This window comes from Pelmatolapia mariae, linkage group LG8 (assembly GCF_036321145.2).
Source record: "Pelmatolapia mariae isolate MD_Pm_ZW linkage group LG8, Pm_UMD_F_2, whole genome shotgun sequence".
NCBI lineage: Eukaryota > Metazoa > Chordata > Actinopteri > Cichliformes > Cichlidae > Pelmatolapia > Pelmatolapia mariae.
The window spans coordinates 4,829,236-4,845,839 of record NC_086234.1 but is presented as its reverse complement, the minus strand read 5'-3'; the positions used below and the strand labels follow the sequence as shown (position 1 = coordinate 4,845,839).

Here is a 16,604-nt window from a genome sequence, read left to right as displayed (position 1 = left end):
TGCAAGTTAGCACAGCATCAACATTGCAATGAAATGTATTTGACGAGCAGAAGACAGTCACTCAGCAGTATAGTACAGTAAAAATAGTAAAAAAACACAATATTTATAAAACACAGCAAAAAATATAGTAAAAAATGTTAACAGACTAAGTATATATATAAATATATGTGCACACTTGTATAAATAGAAAAAGAAATCTTAAATGAGATAAAGTGTTAGGAGTGAGCAGCAGTAGAAACTGAACAGTACAAAGTTTGAGTGTCAGTACAGGACTGCACGGAGTAAGGGTTTTTATTTTTATTTAGATACTAATAAAAATGAAGTGACCAGTGCAGAGTTTAGTATGTATCTGTGAAACTGTAGGACAGCGTCTGCGTGCATCCTGTGGAGTGGAGTGTGTGTGTTTAAATATTGTGGTTGAGGTGTCGTACGGCTAGGTGGTAAAAACTGTTTTTAAGTCTTGTAGTCCGAGCAGACAGACTCCTGTAACGTCTGCCAGATGGTAACAAGGAGAACAGCTGGTGTGCTGGGTGGCTGTGGTCCTTGATGATGCTGTGTGCTTTTGGGTACCCAGAGAGAACACAAAATACACAATAACATGTTAAAAAATAATAACAATGAAGTGTAAACATGTTCGATGTGCAAGACTTGAATGCGTTTCTCTGGAGTGAGCATCAAACTGATGCCAGAATCCAAATTCAGATGTTTTCACCCCTTTAAAGGGGAAACGTGTTGATTTTGCACAGACACAAGTCTGTATGAGATAAATAAAAGTGTTCAGGGACACAAACAAAGGGGAAATAAGGGCAGCGTGGTGGTGTAGTGGGTAGCACTGCTGCCTCACAGCATGATGCTGGGTTTGAATCTCTCTTGCTCTATGACTGCTGGGGTAAGGCCCCAGACCCCCACAATCCTGAAGTGGATGTAACTGGATGGATGGAAGTAAAACAGAAAAAAGCACAAAATAAGTGCATTAGATTAATTTAGAGTATCTGTCACAGATAAAGGAAACAATCTAGAAATGAGAAGCACAAAGAGTGTCACTCAGTCTTGGTCACTTGAGGGTAAAAATCAAAAGCGAGTCCCAAATAATGATTTCTTCACATTGCCGGATAATACAAAGTGAATGGTGTGTGTGTGTGTGTGTGTGTGTGTGTGTGGAGGGGGTGTTGATATGGAGGCACTGACAAATGATGAGTAAAATTACATTTTTCCACTCAGGCCCGCCGTGTCATAGCACAGGACACGGCAAATCTGGAACAAATTTCACATTTGTCATTTCACATTTATTATCTCTAAAGATGACAGAAATTAAATCCGTCAAGTGGGACATCGTGGAACTGAAAGACCTCAAACGAGGCCATTTCAAGTTGAAGGGAGACTCTTTTTAGAGTGGGTGTTTGACATGCGTGGCTACCTGCAAGTGAGCTGCAGGAGCTTGCTGCGAGTGTGTGAATCAAATGTTGAAATGTACGCTTGTGGTTCAGTTAATCTGATGATTATCGTGGTTGAAATGAAGTTAGATATGCTGCCTGCCACGTAATCATGTTAGCGCGGTGTGACGATTACGAGACAGAGACCGCAGCTCGATCTTCAGGTCAGACTTTCCGTCGGGCGATAATTGGCAGTGAAGTCACGTATGCACGTGTCACTTCTCCCATTTCAAAACATTTTCCAGACTTTTATGGACAGGTCTGACCCCGATCTCGGAGCGGGTCGCTTCCACGGGTCATTGGACACCTTTTTCAGTGACAGTCGACTTTTTGTTGTTCAGACTGAATGTCAGAAAGCTGTCAACATCCATAAACAATGGAACTTTTCTGCTTTCCTCTAAATCTTTCCACTAAGATCACACATTACATCTACACTACAGTGAAAAAGCACTCGCCTCTTTCCTGATTTCTCCGTTTTTTGCATATTTGTCACACTTTTAGATTTCAGATCATCACACAAATCTAAATATCAGACAAAGATAACCCAAGTTTAAATGATGATTTCATTCATTAAGGCCCTTTTATTACCTGGCCTTATGTGAAAAACTAATCGCCACCATGTTATCATGAAATTAACTGTGATTAATGTTTTGCAATGTTGAGTTTAATTTCAATCATTACATGCAGACTTGATAACTGCTACACCTGTTGAATCAAGAAATCGCTTAAATTGAACCTCTCTGACAAAGTGAAAAGTTCTCAAAAAGCAGCACATCACTGACATCTGTCAGTCTTGAAAGAGTTACAAAGCCATCTCTAAGGCTTTGAGACTCCATGGTGAGAGCCATTATCCACAAACAGAGAAAACCTGGAACAGCGATGAATATTCCCAGGAGTGGCCAGACTACTAAATTACTCCAGGAGTCCATTGATGACTCACCCGGGAGGTCAGAAAAGAACTCAGAACAATACCTAAGACATACCATTTGTCAGATAATTCAATTTAAAATGCTCGAAAAGGCACTGATGCCAAAAACACAGTGCAGAGATCCAGTCGGGTGATCAAAGGTGAACTAGTAGACACCGATCGGGTACAGCTGCTGCCATTTTACCGGGACGCAGCGCCCAAAGGCAGACATTAACGGAAATCATTAACGGCATAAAAGATGGACGTAGCTCCCATGGCATCATTTCTTGGTTGGTGAGCTCTCGTTACAAAGCCCAGAGGCAAACACTTTTATTGGACGCTGCATGCTCATTGGAGATGGAGGTCTCCTTTGTTTCAGACTAATAATGATGATAAGTTCCCAAATGGACTTCATGACTTATTCAATATGACCTGAAACTAGTGACTGAGCCTATGAAGGCATCAAGACAGTGTTTACAGAGGTCGGGACCCCTGTAAAGACACAGGCCCCTCGTAACATCTGCACACCAGGCGATTCTTATACAACTCGCCTTTTTGTTCAGGTTTAAGATTAGCAGGGTGATCCGTCAAGCCTTCAGCTCCATTAACACCTCTGCAGATTACGGAGCGGGTTAGTTTGAAGTGTTATGAGTGATCAGTTATGTTAGACTGGCGCAGAGAAACATGCGGCATCCATGCACACTGTTAGGTTAGTTTAAGGGATTGAATTTAAGCTGATGATGCTTTTTAGCTTCACATGCCAAATTCCACCTTTATTCTCGCTTTAGGCTGAAAAGCAGCCATGATAGCATCATCATATAACATCTGCTTATACACAGCAGGATACAGCTGGCCAAGTTTATTATCTTATTCAGATATTCTGTGCTGTCATATATTATATTTTATTGAAATATCCTATTTAATTGAAGCTACAGAGGAGCTTTTGTGATAAAGTACATCTTATTTAATCTTTCTTACTGGAACTTATGAAACAAATCACATTGTATTTATTTAATATTTAGTTATTTGAGCTAATTCATCTTCCTTTGCTCTGCTACACTAGATTTTACTACTGAAATACTAAATCCCACTTTTAGCAGAGCAGGGATGAAGAAAACTACAGGTAGGCACACCTCTCAATTTGATCCACACCCATATGACTACAAGCCACTAACCTGCTTTCCCAGCAAGCCTCAAGTGGCCATTAGAGGAACTGCAGTCTTAAGCACATAAGCATAAGCTTTATTTTTCACCCCCTCTATCAGCTCCGTCCTCCAGATAAGCTAAAAAGATGAAAGATGAAGGCAAACAGAAATAACAAACATCAAACGCGTTCCCGTCAGTGTGTATGCGGACACCTGAGATGGAGGCTGATAATCCTAAATGCATGTTTTAATAATCATAAATGTCCGGGGAGGGGAAGAGATAAAATCGGATTGGGTTGCCTGAGGGCAATAATGTGCAATGAGCTGGTTAAAAATAGGATGTTGACAGTGTAAAGGGACTGTCATCCCCAATCAAGATTACCTAGCTTGTGATATTCCCTAAACCCCAAATGCAATATCCTAGAGAGCTTTCAAATCTGTCTGTGGACGATTACGTCAATGTCAAAAGTTAAGACCGACAAAGTTGCCTAATGGACTGACCATGCACATAATTCATAGTTTTTATATTTTTAAGTAAGCCTTTATTGAGATGTGGACACATAAACAACAGGTTATCAGTGTTTTTATTCCTGTAAAAATCAGTTTTTTGCTTTTTTTGCATGTTTTCACTGCACAGCCAAACAAAATCTTCTCATTAAAGACACATTTTCTTTTATAACAAAGCTTCTTTACATGGCACTGCATGAGTGCACAACTTTCCTCCGGGGTACTTGGTCACACATAATCTGAATTTATTAAAGTCAAAGCAATAAAGTCACTTTATGAAAAAAACAATGCACATTAACAAAACAAAGATTTACAAAGCAAGTGTGTAAAAGCAGAAAGAAAAACCGACCACACTGAGACATCACCTTCATGCAGAGCCAAGAGATTAAAGGTAGAAATGGTGGAGCTTTCAAATTAAGCAGCATGACCTTGAAATGAATTCTTTCTGGCAGTGGACCACAGAGTGATTTATGACTGCTAAACCTCAGTAACACGGGAGGCATTTCTTATGTAATAAGGGAATTAAGTAGCTCGGGATAATTTCTTGGCATCGCTCGACAAGTTGCATGAGAAGAGGTGAGGGGAGCTTTATGGCGGAGGCACATTAAGGTGGATTTAATGCCCGGCACTGTTATTATCTGGTACGTTTATAGGAAAATTTGTGTTGTTTGAGCAGTGCGCAAGTGCGAGAAGCTGAAATACACAACTGGCAAATATTTCCCCATCACACAGAATGAATAAACTCTTTGATTTGTTTTTGAATGTTTCTCTGACACGTGCCACTCGAGACGAAGGAGACAGTTAATGCCTCAAAACCTGGAATAGTTTTGGTTTACGAATATTAAAAATAAGAAAAAGGACCAAATTTGGATTTTTGTGAAATAAACAGCAGCACAGCAGAATCACAAGACTGTTTACTTCACCCCTGATGACATCATGCTGACCTTTTTGTTTTTAACTTGTAGAAAGAAATTATGTTTGCAGACTTTTTTTTGGATTTTGAAGTGCATAAAGTTCAATATATGTATATAGACACCTTCTCTGCAGCTGCTCCTCCATTCACAATATTTGCATTGATTGAACTTTCCTGACAAAACCCTCTCATAGATTTGTGTCTCCTCGCAGTCTCACACTGAGGCTGCATGTTAAGCAAATGTGCACGAGCCACTGGCTCATTATGTGCGTATGTTATAGAGACGTTTTTTTTAAAATTATCCTATTATGGTAGTGTTTTTGTGTGCGTGTTGGTAATAATAATACATTAAACTTGAATTACATATACAATAGAGGGAGGTTTGTTTTCGCTCTTTGTAAGCAAGAACTGGAGTTGAGGACTGATTTAAGAATGTATGTCTGAATTTTTGTGCACATCTTGCACTTTTTTATGTTTGCTGTGTTATGTGGATGAATAAAGTAGGTTAAAAACGTTATGATGGATGTGTTTGTGAATTCTGGACAGAACTAAGTTAGTTGCTTATTCTGCTTTTTCTACATTCATTGTATCCATATCATAGCTAGCGTGTGGATTTCAGTGCTGTGATGAGTTTGTGGATTGAGTCCTTCGTGAAACTGTGATGGTATAAAACTGAGTGCATGTGGTGCAGAAGTATCACCTGCAGATAAAAGTTTTTTGAAATCATATTTTGGGGCAAAGCCACCAAAAATCTGAAGCAATAAAAAATAATCATACTACATGGTGACTATCAAAATAAAAGTCGTAGTTCTCTCCCAATTAATTTAAATGAGGGCTTGATTTTGTAAAGAGAAACAAAAATGCCCGGAGGCGGTGCCAAGATGGTTGCCAAGTCCTCCAGTGTGCTCACCGCTGTTCTTCTCCTGTTTGCAGCCAAACATTTATTAAAATGTTTTTTCCTGACTAAAGCTTCCATTGGAGGACAATAATGCAATTTGAGGGCTTCACATCCATTCTTCCTTTTCTTTCTGCTCTCCTGACTTTATTTCAGTTCCTCAGTCGCTGTCACAGGAGCAGCTGACTCAGCAGAAAATGCATCTTTTACTGCACCTGCAAACTTCTTCCAAACCTAATCAAGTAGCTGAGCTCTAGGCTCTAGGCTATCTAGGCACTGAAAAAAGAAGGAAATCAATCAAAGCAAAGTGCAAAACACACAGGACACAAATGGATATGAACTACGTCCGTGAGTGTGACTTCTACCATCCGCCGTCTCTCTGATCTCCTAACACAGGCTCTGCAGTTACTAGTGAATCACAGCACTGACACAAAAAGACACCTTGGACATAACGGGGAGGCGCAGGTGGCATTTTATTATGTGACAGGAAGACAAAGTTTTGGATCGCCACACCTCCCTCTCCTGAGACCACCTCCAGTTTCTGGGAGGACACTGTGGTGTTCCCAAGCCACCCCAGAGACATGACCTCTCCAGCAGGTCCAGATCCAGCCCCAGGGTCTCCTTCTGGTCAGACATGCCTCACCTGGGAGGCGCCCAGGAAGCGTCTTGATTAGACGTCTAAACCACCTCAGCTGGCTCCTTTCTATGTGGAGGAGCAGCGGCTCTACTCTGAGCTCTCCCTGAATGACTGAGCTCCTTATCCTAACTCTAAGGATGAGCTTTTTCGCTTTTATCTGCAGGAAATTAACCAGAATAGTAAATAAAAGAAGCCAAACATTAAGCCGGGAGGGGGGTTTGCAAGTTGTTTTCACATTGTCACTTATTGATCATTCCCACTTTAATGTTTAATTTAAAAGGCTTATTGAAACACACACAGCATGTCAGGCACTACATCACAGAGGGATTACTGGTGATGTATCTGATATACTGCTAAACTACCATAAAAATAGACCACATATATATACACACACACAGACACACACACACTACTATTTTATGACAAAGAAGAAGTATTTCTATGCATCTGTGTCATTATTTCTGACATAGTTTGCTGTCAGTGTGCATGAGCGAGTTCAAAAGCCGAAGCAAATGAAGGAGGATTTAACGCCCACGCTACACAGAGGCAGCAGTATTGTTGTTGGTTGTTTCCAGCAGACGCACTAAGCCTGTTTCCTTATGGGCTCAGATATGTGAGAGGAAAATGTTTCACTCCTCAAAGCTGCTAACCGGGCTGTGACCGCAGTGAGAAAACACACATGCCAGAACCTCTAAAGCTCACTAATTAACACATTTCAGCTCTTTTATTTGGCCTTACTTCAGCTTTAAGGCAAAAATGAGAATTTGTGTTTGGTATCAGAGACAAAAATCAAAACCTGAGCCATGTGATTTTCTTAAATGCTTGTGAAAACAGCGCAGAGAGAGAGATAAAAATGTTTGCTGGCTTCACAAAATGCTGCAGAATTTTACATTAAAAGTCAAAACTGAAACAGGAAAGGTTTCCTCGTCGCTTCAAGCGCTGAAGCCTGACTGAGCGATGCTTTGCGTCAGGTGACTCCTGTAAGTCATTAGCTATTTCCTAATTGAGGATTCACTTTAAAATGGACAAGCGTCCGGTAAACTCACAGCGGAATTCCGCAACCCAAAATCCATATTAACCCAACAGGAAGGAATTGGCTGCGTTTTTATTTATGGATTCATTGATCTCATTGACATCCCTCGCCTGCTACGGAGTGTAGTGAAAGCACAAAGGTCACAGTGTCACTGGGAGCCTAATGAGCTCGAGCTTTATTGGTGTATTTTTTCACTTTGACAGATTGAGGCTGGCTGTTTCCTCCTGTTTACAGTCTCTGTGCTAAGCCAGAGCTAATTATTCCCTGATTTCAGCCTCGCGCTCAACAAACAGAGGTGAGATTCATACCGAGCTTTCATCGAATTCTTCAGAACGTGAATGAGTGGATTTTCCAAAATGTTAAACTACTGTTACAACACAGGGATTGTTTCCACGAAGAAAATGTGCTTGTGTGGTAACGTCAAGACGGAGCCCAGTTCTTGTGGCTTCTTGGACAGATCTTTTTCTCACTTCATTAAATTTGCAGTCTGCCACACACATACTGTGCAGTCAGGGCGTTCACTTGAGATTAAGATGCAAACCCAAACTAGACTAAAAGCAGTAAAACAGTAGTTTGCTTTTAAAATGCAGTTGTTGTCAATGTGTTCAACACTGTGAGTGTGTGAGGAGACCTTGATACATGATGAGGTTGTCTTCTTTGCACCGTAAAACTTATAACTGGGGCTTAAAGAAAAAAACCCTTCCAACATTCGTGTCCATTCGCGGCCCTGATGCTGATGTATTATATGAAAAATGATGCTGGAGAGGAGGTTAAAGGTTGTTTTGTGTTAAGTACGGGTTTTGCAAAATAGCGAACTACTGCTTTGTAAACTTAAGTAAAAGTTATAACCTTTGTTATTAAGTAGAAAAGTATTAGCTTCTTGGGAAGCAAGGCAGCAGCCACCCTCTAAAGTTTGAGGGGCTCGGTGCTACAGAAGGTAGCAGGTAATTTTCAAATGCAACGTTTCTAACAGCTCAACAGAAACCACCAAACACCTGGCTCGTTGCCATTCTGGCACAGGATCTGTAAAGTTGATTTATTTTCCAGGGAGAAAAAAAATGTAAATGTGTGAACTTCACTACACTCTCAGACATTCAGAAATGTGACAGGAGAGGAAGAGAAGAGATCGTGTTCAAAGGTAAGGACGGCTCAGCAAGTGACATTTCATAAACACTGTAATAAATCCAACAGCTATATTACAAAATCAGTATTATGGTAATGTTTACAGCAATGCACTATGTTGGCAGGCTGCTTGCTGAAGGTCGGTTCAAGGGCAGCAAAGCAGATGATGCTCTTTATGTGTCACTTTTTTAGCTTTCAACTAGTTCAGCATTGGACAGCAGCCATGAGAGCTCATGTAACATCTGCTTGTATAGGCAAGACACAGATACCTTGCATTAAGTGCTTAAGCAGCAGAATTTCACTTAGCAGAGTGCAGAAATCTTGGACGATCAAATTCAGTGCTCCAAAAGACATGAGCAGTAAAAAAAAATGGTCCAGAGGTACAGCTCAATGCATGAATGTGACAAAGTGGCGCATTCATATGGCTCAAAATTACACATTAGTTGCCTCAAGGCGTTTTATATTTTAAGGTAAAGACCCTACAATAAGAAAGAAAACCCCAACAATCAAAATGAGTAAGAAATTGGCGATAGTGGGAAGTTAAATCTCCCTTTTAACAGGAAGAACGAGACAGGAGAAAATGAAATCCAATACTGCAGTTCCTCTAGTGGCCACTTGAAGCTGAGTCCCAAAGTGAGCCAGTCCTTATAGGTTGCCAGGTTAAAATATCAAACTTGTTATGGGCAGCATATGGTATCCGTGCTCACTGTTACGTTATTTCAAGGGATTGAATTTAAGCAGATGATGCTCTTTAGCTTCACTTGCCAAATTTCACCTTTATGCTAGCTTTGTACTGGCCACGGGTTGGAAAGCAGCCACTGCAGATCACGTAACATCTGCTTATACATTGTAGGATGCAGTTAGCCAAATCCAGAACGAGCAGTAAATGTCAGGTAAGCTGATCAGAGCCTGTCAAAAAGAGGAAAACAAAAATCAATCTGGTAGTTAGTCTCATTGTTCCCTCCGTACTGCTACACTGGATCATGGGATTCCTTCACCTGCCAAATCCTGCTTTAACCTTACACACTTACAACTCCTTAAATGTTGCCCCTGATAAACACCCCCACATTATAATAAAACCCAAATAAAGCAAACAGTAAATTTAATAAAAGCTAAACTGAATTGCTCCCTTCAAACTCAATTAAAAATAAAATTAAAAAACAAAAACTAGTGAAAAACACTAAAGATAATATGAGACCCTTGTTGTTCCTCTCATTTCTTTTACGGCGGTCACATTACTGAGACTGCTGCAGCACCACTCTATTAACATTCTCCTGCAGTCTTCAAAGGGTTGGGAGCCATCGACAGCATCGTAAAATGCCTTTCGCACGGGTCACGAGCTCAAGGTCCCCAAAATAACTGCTGACTTCACACAGAGGCCTCAGCCAAACTGGAGATTTGCCAGCAGTTATAATAACAGCGGACAGGTTTGTCTCTGGAGCATCTTAGAAAGCTCACAGTCGATTTGAGTGCTTGAAGAGATGTAAAGTGCATCGTACATATCAGCTCTGTCTTTTCTCAGTGACCTCCTATTGTTGTTTGCGAATGGGAGTTAAAAACAGTGATTTGGGTTGAGCCAGGTGCTAAATCCTCCCAGTGGAAACAGGAGCTTTAGGTATCCCTCCAAGCCCGGGGGCCAAATGATCCTCTTTTCATCTTATTTCCATACACCGCAGGCCAAACAAACACGCAGCTCGGTAACAAACACCCAGAGCGTGCCCTCTCTGCGGGTGAAAACGCATAACAGAGCAGAAATGTTGGTGTAATTGCACACCCCTACACAGGCAAATATGCTGACCCAAATTTAGTCACACTGGCTTAGCAGATCAATGGCTGCAGCTAAGAAGCATCTTCCTCCTCTGTGCATTTGGAGAAGGGGTCTAATTAAAGCGAGCATCAGCAGGGTAGAAAAGAACATATTATTTGCATTAATTGAGAGCAAACTACTGTGTTTTCTGTGCTGCTGTAGAGCAAAACAAACTGCAAAAATCTCAGAAGTAATACGATGCCCGTGCTGGTGTGCACGCAGCTCAGAGCCTCCGCAGCTGCAGTAAGATATTACCATGTTATTATTCATATTAAATCTTTGTTTAATCAGGTAGTCTGAGATCACATTTTCAGAGCGCAGAGAAGACGAAAGCATAATGATCAGACAAAGAAACCATCATCAAACAACATTAATGCAAGGTCGTAATAAAAAAAACAGTTAAGAGTGGCATAAAAAACATCAAATAAAAAAGGGAAAAACAAGGTGTGAAGGACTCTACTTTGCAGGGAATCTGAAGAACAGCTCTGCCAAGGTTTTTACGTACATAAGCAGCATCCAAGGTTAAGCAGACACTTGATGTGAGGCAGATTGGAAACTGAAAGCTAAAACTTTAGAAATGAATTGCTTAAGATCTTTTTTTTAAGCTGTTAGTGTTAAAGCGGAAAGTGCTGTGACGTGCAGCAGAAAGGTTTTATACTTGAAAAAGAACAAACAGCCTTTGATTATGTGCAAGACTTTAAAAACTTTTGTTTTTCAGCCTAATGTTGAATATGAATCACAAATAACAGTTTGCTTTATATGACTCAGTACTGAGGAGATACCGTGGTTTTAATGGGGGAGCTGTCGCTGGCACCGTGTACTTGGTCTTGTCTGCCTTTAAAACAAGTCTGTGATTAAGAAGAGATAATTAGAGGTCAGACTGAAGAAGAGTCAAAGCCTGTGTATAAATGTGTTGTTCACAAAAATGGACTTTAAGGAATGAACGGGGAGAATGATGGTGCTTTAGTTTTGTTTAAAAAGAGAAAGGGGCCGAGTATAGAACCCTGTGGCACCCCACTGCTGAGTGGGCTTCGCTCAGCTGTTATGTTTATATTTAGGTTTTCTTCAAAAAAACAAATTACAGAGAAGGTATTTTTTTAAATTACTGAAGAATTGTAATAAGGTGATATAGAACTATTTCCTGCTGCCATTGTTTGGATTGACAACACAACACAACACATAGGGATATAGGGAAAGATATACATGGAATCTAAATATCACTCTATTATTGTAGCACCTTGAGGTGACTGCTATTTAGTGCTATATAAATAAAATATCCTAGAATTTTTAGGTACTTTACAGTTTATAACCCTTTAAATATCTAACAATTTGAATACATGTATAATATTCCTAAAAAAGTATATATTTATTTGAAAACCAAAAAATTAAATACTTTATTCGACTGAAATTTATCATTTAACATTTAGAATAATTGTACTAAAAAATGAATGAATGCTACCCATATTCTATATTCACATGCATAAAAATAAATAAACTCAAAATTATGTCAAGTATCACTAAATGGGCATCATCAGGGTAAATATTAAAAGCCTGCACTTTGTACTCATTTTTACTGCACTGCAAACTGTTATGATTCAATGTTATGAGTTTTTGTGATTTATGCGTGACTCCTCCCACCAGAGGATGGCTGTAGGTTTTCCCTTTTCTCTCTCTCAGGGGTGGACACCTGGGTGTGCCTGCTGAGTCGTTGGGTGGAGTTTGTTCCTGTCCTGGGATTGGATAGTTGGTTGATCACCCCCAGTACTTAACCTCCAGCAGACGGCCACCTCGCCCTCTCCTTGACTCCTCCACCACCAACAAATTGTCCATGTTTTTGAGCTTTTTGTGTGTAAAACCCGAGCTGTAGTGTTTTGGAATGTGTGAGCCGTCAGTTACTGAGATACCCTGTGTGAGTTAAGAGCGCCTTTGTATATAGTTGTTTAAACATTGCTTGTAATTTTGGTATTCACTGTATATAGTGAGCACTGCAGCAGATTAAGTAGGAGTGAGAAGCCCTTTTTTTGTTGACCCTTTTTCTCGTGTTTTTGGATAGGAGCATGGGTTAGAAAATTGTCTTTTATTTGCTTTTGTTTTAATAGGGAAGCTTAGAGAACATTAGAAACCTTTTTGTTTGTTGTTCTGGGCACAGCTCACGTCCGAAGTCAAATAAATTGCTGCTTAGCCTTTCTTGGGAGTGGTTGGAGTGGGGAGTTGCACCTTCATGTTTCTCTCTCATGTGACACCCTGACAGGACAGCTGTCTGTTAAGATATCATTTTTACATTAAATAAAGGAATGATACTTTTGGGTGTGGGAATAGCTCAGCAGGCAACCCGTATGCTGAAAGGTACAGGGAGGATCCCAAAACAAAAATAGACACTTAGGTGTTAAAAGCCATCTGCAAACTATGCATCATAATTACAACCCCTCACGCACAACCATGTGTTGGAATAAAAGGTGGAGGATGTGACTGTGTTTAGTCACTAGTTATATTTACTCATATATTCCCAGTTTGCACACACAGTACAAGAGTGTGTAACAAGCTTGTTATTTATAAACTTCCTCAAAGTATTGCAGAAAATGAATCACCACAAATATTTAGATTTATTTTAAAAAATCTATTCCTGCTTTACTTAAATGTTCTTTCACTTACATCATTTTAAGGGTCGAATTGTTACAATGAAAAAAGTCACAAGACGAAGATGAATTCATTACCAAAAGTGATTTTTCTGCTTATAAAACAGCTAAAAGCTATGCCTGCTTACACATTATTGCATATGTCACACAGTAATAACACACAAACCTATTTCCATACTTATATAAGGCCAAACAATGCTTTTACTTCAGGCAGAGCATTTTTACAGTGAGGTTTTTGTGGTTTTTGTACTTTTAAATGGATCATAATACACCCTCCTCCTCTAGTAAAAGAGGAACTAATCCTGAGTCTCTCCACCAAAACAAATCTCTCCCCAAACAACTCATAAATCCAGAAGTGAGACCGTTTCTGAAACAAACACACAGCAGCTACATCGATTAAACTTTCCACAATCTCCCAACACGCCTACTCTGAAATAATCCACACAGTATTCAGGTGAGCAGCTGTACCTGAAAACACGCTGGAAAAAGTCTGCCGCCACCTCATTTTTATCATAAATAAAACACATTCGAGTTGGCCAAAATGGAAAATTACAGACTGTCTGTTATTGAAGGGAACCGATGCCAGTTTTCACGCTGGCTGTGTATTCTGGCTCAGAGGAACGAATCACCTCGAGGGTTTTCAGAGGACTGCACAGGCTGCTTTGAAACAAGCTCTGCAGAAAGAAGAATAATTTACTTTCCATGTCTAAGACCACGTGAGAGTAAAGAAAACATGTATGCACATCACGTCCCTTTTGTCTTTTCTATCTTTGATGTCACCCCCCCCTCCCCACACACACACACGTATGCATTCATAAATTAAAATTTAAATTTAATTCAGCTCAAGCCCATTCAACAAAAAGATGCTTTTCTTGTGAGTGAGCAGGAGGATGAGTCGGGGCAGAGGGCTTTGCCACCCGACTGCCACCAACTGCCAGCACTGCTCTAAATAACATCTCCTCCTCCTCCTCTTCCTCCGCCTTCCTTTTCCTCTTCATTTTTCTTAACTGACACAAGACCCGACATCTTATAGCAAGACAGCCAAATGAGCATCCACATAAAGCAACACAAGCTGCTCCTCACATACATATTAAAATCCACCGGCCTCCCTCTGGGGACCATTAGGGGAAAGTCAAGCTCGGCTACAAATGTTGAAGGGGTTTCCGGGTGGGGCAAGACGAGCTACAACAAAGATAGTTATTCCGAGCCGAGAGGAGGGCACGCAGCGCCACCGGCACCTGTCACAACTCAGCGGCTGAGCGGGCTGGACAACACCCCCGCCGGACGTCTGCCATCCCCTCCGTGCATATGTTTGACAACATGCTGTAATCGTCCGAGAGAGCATCAGAGATAGTGAAGGGCTTGTAATGATTAGAACGTGTTGATCACTCCACATAGCCGCTGAGTCTCAGCAGGAAGGTTAACCAAAGTGCATTCAGCTCTTTTTGATCTTCAGACGTGACCCCCCCATCCACTCCCACTCATTATATTTAATTTTTCATCTTTTCATCTTCTTCTTCCACGTAGAAATGAGGCTAGATTATTTCAACAGGTCACACTAAAAGAGATGGGGTTAAGTGTGTTGAAATGTTATAGTAGTCCAGACAGCAGTGAGATAGACACTAAATTATCTTTTTTTTTTCATAGAAAATGCATAAAACAATCATCAGTGTGAAACATGATTTATTGTTCGGTTTTTGTCCCACAGATAGTTTGAAAGATAAGGAAGTGTTGAAAAGCTGCATTCTGTGGTTGCAAAAGACTTCCAGGGCTGTAAAAGTGAGTGAGAAACGCGGACCTTCGATTTGACCTCGGCTCAGTAACTCACTTTGGATTATACTCAGGGAAAAAAGTCCATTTTGGAAATTTGGGTAAAAATTCAGTGATTCAGTCAGAAATGGGAATTACACAGTGCATGTGTGTGTTTCACACTCAGCTCGAGGCTTCATAATGAGACTGCATAAACCAGCTGTCTGCGGTTTGTACCTGTTTGTGAAGCTCTCAGGTTACATGAAAGAGGACATGCATATTACACAAACACAATTTTTCATAACACCGATCTCACATCTGTTGTTTTGTGTGCACATTAATGCCAGATTTGCCTTATTTTAGTGTAGTACAAGTAGAAAATGTTATTTAGATAAGCTATCATATTGAAGTGTAGTCCTTGTTTTAGTTATAATAATCTTGGTTGGAGCTGTTATAAGCTCCATTAACACGTATCTGCATGTGAACATGCAGCATCTGTAGAAACAGACAAGGTTTTTAAATACTAAGAGTTTTCTGGTTTTAATTCGTAGCCCGTGGGTTATTGCACAGTGATGTTTAAGCAGGAATTTGTTGCAGGCAGGTAAACAGTTGGGGTTGAGGACAAAAGAAGGATTGGATTTACTGAAGTTCATTCCTAAAACCCAGAGTCATCATTCCCAACGCGTAACATACCGACGATTTGTCACATAGCATTGATATGTTAGGTGCAGGGATGACAATGTGTTGTAAAACCATGGACTGTCTGAATCTGCAGTTCCTCTAATGGCCACTTGAGGCTGCCTCCAAAATTGAGTCACACCTACAGGCTCTCATGTTAAAAGTCCAGTTTTACAGCAGAATTAGACAGGTGTATGACAGGTGATGACACAGGCAGCTACACTGGTATACCTGGGCCCGTCTGTGGGGTTACACCTTTGGGGAGCATTATTTAACGGATTATCTTACAAATATTATGACCTGCTTTGTGCTTGTGCTATACACCCATTCTCTGACAGTTTCCAGTTCATTGTAGGCTTGAGCTTTGGTGGTTCTTGGTTTATTCGCACAAATCCTAAACAGTTGAAGGTGACCGTTTACAGTTATTTGATCTGATGATCTTGGAATCCAAGGTTGTCTAGAAATGGCTCCAAAAGACCTTCGTAACTTTTGCAAATCTATTCCCCTTCTTAGATCTTCACTGAGTTCCTGGGACTTTCACACTGTTTTGAGTATTGGTCAGAGGAGTGTGCGCTGTCAAACAAATCCTTTTTATCTTACAAAGAGAACTACTAGCTGTAGCCAATCATCATGACTAACGAATGGTTAAAAGGCCTTGGCCTCATCAAGTTAAAACACATTGTAGAACCTTTCAGCACTCATTAAAAATTTTAAGTGAGTATATGCATATATTTTGGCTTCTGTGGATGAGAGAAAGTGCTAAATAAATTCAGACCTGTGCAATTCTATTTTTTTAAGTCATTAAAGATGCCATTTATATTTTTTTTATTTATATAGCACATTTAATTACAACAGCAACGTTGACCAAAGTGCTGTACAGAAATACAAAATAACTAGTACCATATAACTTCTAATATTAGTACCAAACACCAAATAACTCTCATACTGTATTAAAAGCCAGTGAATACAAATGTGTTTTAAGATGAGATTTAAAAAGATTGACAGTAGGACCCTGTCTGATGTGTAGGGGTAGATTATTCCACAGTTTAGGCGTTACAACCCCAAATGCTCAATCGTTGAACCAGCCTAGGCCTTGGTTTGGCTAAAGGCAAAAGATCATTTGATCTAAGAGATCTAGAGGG

The 16,604-nt window shown here is 40.2% G+C and overlaps 1 protein-coding gene across 1 annotated transcript in view; it reads right to left on the bottom strand.

Moving 5' to 3' along the window:
* LOC134633629 (corticotropin-releasing factor receptor 1-like) overlaps window positions 1-16,604 on the bottom strand; it is a 93,046-nt gene that overhangs the window by 50,548 nt on the left and 25,894 nt on the right. The gene's annotated exons all lie outside the window — the stretch shown is intronic.